Below are 6,390 nucleotides of genomic sequence, written 5' to 3' on the forward strand. Positions count from 1 at the left end.
GAGTGATCTGAATGAGAGAGGCTGATGCAGGGGAGTTAGGAGTCGTTTACCCACGAATTGTGAGGGGTATGTTGAAAGGGTCTGCCCATATTCACTGTTTCTTAAACACGTGGCACGAAGACGCCATCTTACCACCAACCCTTGTTTAGATCAGGATACAGTGCTGGCTATGAGCCGTCCACTCAGATTCCTAATACCACTAACAATTAGCGGATATTTCATGTTATTTAATCATTATTAATTTCCCCTCTAAAGGTTTGTTTTGAATGATCGAACGAGTTGTCGGTTAATCTCCATAATTCGCGAGCACAATATAGATATTTAGTTTTTACTTGATGGTATCCTGGTTTCACCTATGAGGCTGTGATGAAAATATGCAGAGTAATCTGATTAACATGTTGTTTTTTTCCTCGCTGCTGACTAAGTTACACATCGATCAGATAAAGGCTATTTGTTCCAGTTTTATTCTTTTTTGTGCTTTTTTGAGGGCAGGTCAGCCTCGAGATAAAAAATCAAAAGCTTTGCGGATAAATATGAAAGTGCGACGGACGAACAGCAACACTGAACTGCGATCTCGGCTCGACAGTCTGTTTCCTCACAGCGTTGTGTGTGTCTGTGAACTAACACGGCCAATTTCTGTGTCTTCCTGAACTGTACAGTATCATATCCTGCAGTAGCCTGTGCCGCAGTGTGTCAAGACAAACCCTACACTCGCCACCTGTTAACAAAGTGTCACACCTCTGGAATAAGGGAAAGATAACGTCTAACGCACAGACACACATATGTTTCTGTGACACAGCGAAACGAGTTTTTATAGCGTGTAAACAGTGAAGGTAAAGGGAAACAGCAACAGAGTAAATATTGCACTCACATTACCTATCATAGCGGCTCTAGATGATAAGAGACCCGCCAGGAGCCTCACTTGTCCTGTGGGTGCAGCTTTTCGACACTGGTTAGCAGCTAAGCTTACACTCACCTGAACGTTACAACAGCTCTCTGGCTCGGGAGTCGCTCTGAGGTCAGCAAGTAACCGAGGAGGCCTGTCCTTCCTCCTGCCCGTCTACAAAGAGACACCTGTTCAGTAGGAAAAGCCACAGAAAGACAGTTTACCACCCTGTCCAACCCTGCTGTCCTAGAGCAGAGAGAGAGAGAGAGAGAGAGGGGGGAGGAAGACAAGAACAGGGAAGGATATAAAGGGAGGAGCAGAAAGGAGATGGTCAGCAGGGAGTCATGGAGTCCCTCTGAGCTCTCGAAAAGTTTCTCCTGCAATGTCCATCGAGCCAAAATGGCGGCGAGCGGAGTGCGGCGTGGCACCCGAGGACGGTAGACACGTTTACAGGAGGAAAACCATGATGAAGGACAGAGAAAAGGGCGAGAGGGACTACAGGAGAAAGATTGCAGGGCAGTGAAAGAGATGCGATGAGGTGCCGCAGGATAAAAAAAGAAAAATACCTGGAGCCTGTATGTGAGCGGCGAGCTGGGCCAGAAGACTGGAGGAGAAGAGGGCCGTGATGGCGGGAAGAAGGGAAAAGAGAGGAGCATAGCACACCCTCTGAGAGCTACACCCCCTTCCCACAATCCCCTCCTACTGGCGTTAGTGCGTCTGTCCGTACACAGGGTGACAGAGGGACGTCTGCTCACACACACACACACACACACACACACACACACGAAACACACACAAGCCACAGTGTCAAACACACTGTGGACAAGAAAAAGAGATCAGCTCCAAAACAGACTCACAATGGACTCACGGTAACACACACACTTACAGTTGCGTATGATCACAACGGAGACAAACGGAAAAACGCACAGACTCAGGACAGTTCAAAACACAAACACACACAGAATCAGTTCGCCAGCCTTTGTATCGCCCTCTGCTCTGCCCTGTGCTGTGTTTGCCTCGGTCCGCCTGCCCACTTTGGCACTGCTGCCAAGAGGGAAGGAGAGAAAAAGGAGGGGAGGAGGGAGGTGTAGAGACACAGAAAGAGGAAGGGAGGGACATGGTGTAGCAAGAGAGGGGGAACAGAAAGAGGAGGAGTCAGAGAAAAAGAGTTTAGAAAGACAGTGAGAGACAGAAAGACAAGAAAAAGAAAGAGAAGAGGCATAAACTGTCCCAGGCAGAAACGGGACACTGAACCGTGGGACGGCCGCTGGGCGCCCTCTGAGAATCTGTATCTTAATCATCCAACGTCCAAAATACACGTCTCGCCTTGTACACAACGTTACAATCCTGCAGCAGCAGACAGATGGCGAGAGAGACATGCAGATCCTTACACTTCTGCCATTTTGTTCAATCCCCCCATCTTTTTTTTTTAACAAACAATACATCAAGAAAACCCAAACAAGCTTTGAGATTCTAAATCCAAACAGCTGGAAAACTTCTCAATTCTCTCGACCCGAAAGAGGAGTACGGGGAGACTTACTGTCTTTTCCGTCATCTTTATTCAGCCTGCTCTCTCTCCATCCTTCTCTCAATTCGTCCACTCCCTCCATCTGGGATAATGTCAGCCCTCCTCAATGGGAGGGGTTTGCCAGAGTTCAGCTAAATGAATCAATGAGTGAGGAGGGTGGATATTTCACAGAATGTCACTTTTTTTTTTCATCTCTTGGCATCCTTCCCAGGTCTCCCTCTGATTTCTCACACCAGCGAGCGAGTCGAACACCAGCGCTGATTTTGGATCAGCGAGCTGTCGCCTCTAGATGACCTCAAACATTAGGAGAGAAAACATAAATCCATCTGTTCATAAATTGCCAACGTTCTCTATAGCCCGCTTGCGGACCAATCAGTGGCCTTAGAGCGGGTATCCCAAGCTGAGCCAACCAACCAGAGCGCATGTCTGAGCTGATGTCATTTTTGAAAATGTTGAGTGAATTGTAAAAAAACAGGGATAAGTTTTACCACTAACATGAAAACAGATCTCCTAATGTAAAACTCACATCGCTCACTTGAAAAGTAGAGACACAAACCTTTGTCTGTCTTTGGCAACTCAAACCATTAATTCTCTGTCGCAGCTGCTGTAACACCTGAGTTTCGATCAAGAGTTTCGAGTCCTCAAACTCACCAGACACACACTCAGCACACACACACACTCTGGCAGGGTGCTCCCAGTCCTCAAACACTCACCTCGGAGACTAAACAGACCACAATAGTCCAGCTTCTCTGCTTAAACTCCACATGAGCCTTTTCTCAAAGATGGGACAATGGACACACACACACACACACACACACATTCATACTGTACGCAGACGCACACACAGACACACATGTGGTGCAAACAATCCGGTTCTTCCATGGAGGCTCACATTCAGCCAGCAGGTTGGACAGCCCCTCAACCTGACGTCACGTCTCCTTTGTTGTTTATGAATTTATTTCTCTCCTCAGCTGAACTCTCTGAACCCAAAGTCCTCCCCACCCTCTCCACCCCTCCCGCCCTGTCCTCCAGCCCCACACTTACCCCCTGCCAACGAAGGCGGGCAAATACAGTATGGCTTTAACAAGGAATAAGAAAAGAAAGAGAGAGAGACAGACAGGCAGACACAGAGGGGGAGAGAGACAGGGAGAGGGAGAGAAAGGAGCTCAGATGTCTATCTCACTTTTTCTTTTTGCTCCTTTTCTTCTTCGATCGTTGCCTGTGTCTCTTCCTGCTTGGCTTGTAAAAGTTTCAGCTGCATGGCGGGGCCGGCCTCTTTTGGCAGCCGTCCAACTCTTGACTCTCCTGTCCCCTTGCACGAGAGAGAGAGAGAGAGAGAGAGAGAGAGAGAGAGAGAGAAGGAGGGGAGGACAAATATAGTCACAGCCAGACTGTTCTGTACAGTTGCAGAGGCAGATGTACTCTGAATGCAAGCCAGCTATTTTCATTTCACACTGCCCCACACAGGGAAGAGTCTGTGACAGTGGGTTCGTTTCAGTCCTGCGCCATTTCTCAGCGGAGCAGTGGATGAGGATGTGTAAGATACAAGCTAATCATTGGCCGGGACCTCATGCAGAGTTTCAAAAGGCTGTGGCACACTTGTGTCGTTTGAGCGCCTGTAGCTGAGTGTGACAACTGAATCTGATAACCGTGCGGCTTATTGCTCACGCCCAGTTCACACAGGGACATGCTGATTTTTTTCACTTCTCTTGGTCTCGATAACACGAGCGGCTCGGCTGATTGTGAACACAGATATAAAACAAATGCTTGTTAAGAAGCTGATCCGTGGCTAGCTCATCAAATTTGAAGAATTTTACAAGGGTTTGTTTAGCAACTTGAAAATAAAAGGTTAATTGAAAGACCTTTGACAGTGTAAAAGTCTCCAGTAAAACAAACAAATAAGAAACAATAATAACCAGATAGTTACAAGAATTTTAGCAGGGATGTTTCCCATCCTCATGTTTGAGCTGGTGTCTTTTTTGAAAATGTTGAGTGAATTGTAAAAAACAGGGATACGTTTTACCATTAACATGAAAACCGATCTCCAGTAAAACAAACAAATAAGCAACAATAACTACCAGATAATATCCTCCACCAGTGATCTGGAAGCTGCTACGTAGCTTAGCTAATAGCACCTGCTTGTCCAGTTACAATACTTTTAGCAGGGATGTTTCCCATGCTCATGTCTGAGCTGAGGTCATTTTTGAAAATGTTGAGTGAATTGTAAAAAGCAGGGATAAGTTTTACCATTAACATGAAAACAGATCTCCTAATGTAAAACTCACATCGCTCACTTGAAAAGTAGAGACACAAACCTTTGACAAAAAACCTTTGACAATGTAAAAGTCTCCAGTAAAACAAACAAATAAGCAACAATAATAACCAGATAATATCCTCCACCAGTGATCAGGATGCTGCTACGTAGCTTAGCTAATAGCACCTGCTTGTCCAGCTACAAGATTTTTTGCAGGGATGTTTCCCTTCCTGGAAAAACGTCTTTGAAAAACTTTTAAAAATGTAAAACTCTGTGGAAAACACACACTAAGAAAAATAATAGCGAGACCTGAGGAAAACTTCTACAAGAGAAGTGGTCACTTCCCAAATAGCTAGTAGATAGGCCTGTTAGCTAAATGCTACTAGCTGGTCTGATTTGTAGAATCACAACCAGATATGTTTACTTAACTTGGAAATCAAAAGGTTTATTGAAAGAACTTTGAAAATGTAAAAATCTGTAAAAAAAAGAACCAAATTAGGAGAATAAACATCTTTCCACTAGCAGTAAATTGTGTACTCACCTGGCTGGGACACGAAATGCAGAAAAAGAGAAATGAGTTGGGCCTGTATCAGTCACATGACTCTTTTAAGATCTGAATAGTAAGAGTACGTTTTACCACACGTGTTTAACAGGTGGATTTACAAAGTGGTTGTGTTGCCTGGTGTGGCTGATGGACAATAGCAGGGTGGCTGTTTCTGTGCCTGTCTAAAAACTCAAGTAACTCTTGTATTCAAGGCCTCAGAGGTTTTAAAACTATGACCAGTCAATCAGTCTGTTCTGGCTTCCACAAATGTTGTGCCACTTGTTGACCTACAGGTTTTGGGACGTGAATGAATTTTTTGTTAACATTTCATATACATTTTTAATCATTTGTCCTCTATTCAAACAAGTTTTTAATAGCCAGGTTGTGGAAAGTCTTAGATTTCAAGATAGATATATGAAGTATACATGTTAATGAAAGGGTCCTGGGTTTCTCACATCTTATTGGTCACTAGCAACCATTAGTCAGTCAACAACCACGAATATTAATGTGTTTTTTATTGTTATATCTGCAGCTATCAACATCAATAAGCTGTAGTTTTAAATCTTGATTGCTGTTTCAAATCTTGATCTTGTTCCAGATGTCCCGCAGCTCTTGTAGAGAGGCATTCAAACAGTCCATGGGTCCTGACAAGTTTAAGAGCTACATAAAAAAACAATTGTCATGCGGTAAGATGATTTTCCACAACCTGGCAGCCCAAACATTGTTCATATACAAGGCATATAACCGATCTGTACAGTGTTAGTCAATTATGAATTATTATTAGTGAATCAGGTGATTATAGCTTATACCAATACAAAAATAATGCAGTCTAACATCTGCTCAAAAACACATACTGTTTATTATTCATTATTTCTCCACTATTGCAGCCTCAGGTCAATCTACCATCATGTACAGTTTTGTCTGTAGACAGATGCGCTGCGCCATCTAGTGGCAATCTTGTGTTTATAAATGCAGTTGGTGGGACCCTGTTTCGTGCCCATGCTCATATACATGTTCTACTTTTTATTTTGAAAGTCGTGCTTCCTTTGTATTAAATGATTAAATTGTCAAACATTAAAATAACTTTGCAGTGGACAAGTCACACAAAAGGGATGAGAACAGCCAAGTGGGAAAGAAAAGGGAGAAGAAATGGAGCTCTGGAATGAAGATGAGGAGCA

The sequence above is a fragment of the Pleuronectes platessa genome, chromosome 6 (assembly GCF_947347685.1).
Source record: "Pleuronectes platessa chromosome 6, fPlePla1.1, whole genome shotgun sequence".
Classification (NCBI taxonomy): domain Eukaryota; kingdom Metazoa; phylum Chordata; class Actinopteri; order Pleuronectiformes; family Pleuronectidae; genus Pleuronectes; species Pleuronectes platessa.